This window comes from Penaeus monodon, chromosome 28 (genome assembly GCF_015228065.2).
Source record: "Penaeus monodon isolate SGIC_2016 chromosome 28, NSTDA_Pmon_1, whole genome shotgun sequence".
Classification (NCBI taxonomy): Eukaryota; Metazoa; Arthropoda; class Malacostraca; order Decapoda; family Penaeidae; genus Penaeus; species Penaeus monodon.
The window spans coordinates 23,959,922-23,960,668 of record NC_051413.1 but is presented as its reverse complement, the minus strand read 5'-3'; positions in this window follow the sequence as shown (position 1 = coordinate 23,960,668).

Sequence of the window (747 nt, the reverse complement as noted above, 5' to 3'; positions counted from 1 at the left end):
CTGTATTTTATAACCAGCTGCATTTCCCAATCAGCTGCAATTCCCAATCAGCTGTATTTCCAAATCAACTGTATTTCTCAATCAGCTGTAAATCCCAATCAGCTGTATTTCCCCATCAGATGCAATTTCCCCAAACACCTGTATTTCCCCAAACAGCTGTATTTCCCAATCAGGGGAAATTTCCAGTCAGCTACATTTCCCAATCAGCTGTATTTTCCAATCGGCTGTATTTCCCAATCAGCTTTTTTCTTAATCATATGTATTTCCCAATCGGCTTTATTTCTCAATCAGCTGTATTTCTCAATCAGCTTTTTTCTCAATCATCTGTATTTCTCAATTAGCTGTATTTCCCAGTCAGCTGTATTTCCTGATCAGCTGTATTTTTCAATCAGCTGCATTTCCCAATTAACTGTATTTCCCAATCAGCAGTATTTCCCAATCAACTGTATTTCCCAAAACAACTTTAGATCCTTATACGTACATCCATGTATATGAGGTAATATTAATCGAAATTCATGCCTAATATTCCAGCAGTCTCTCTTCGGTAATTTTTTCAGCTTTATAAATTACGCTTCGTATTTTTATTTTCTGGCAGGGTTGCAACGCATATTGTCAACGCTTTCAAAATTATTAACATACAGTCAATCGTGATATGTAAATTTTTTAATCTTGTTACCCCTTCCATACATGAATTCAAAGAGATTCTGAAAAATGCTATATCCTAAGCTGTAAGGCAAGTCAAAGCAG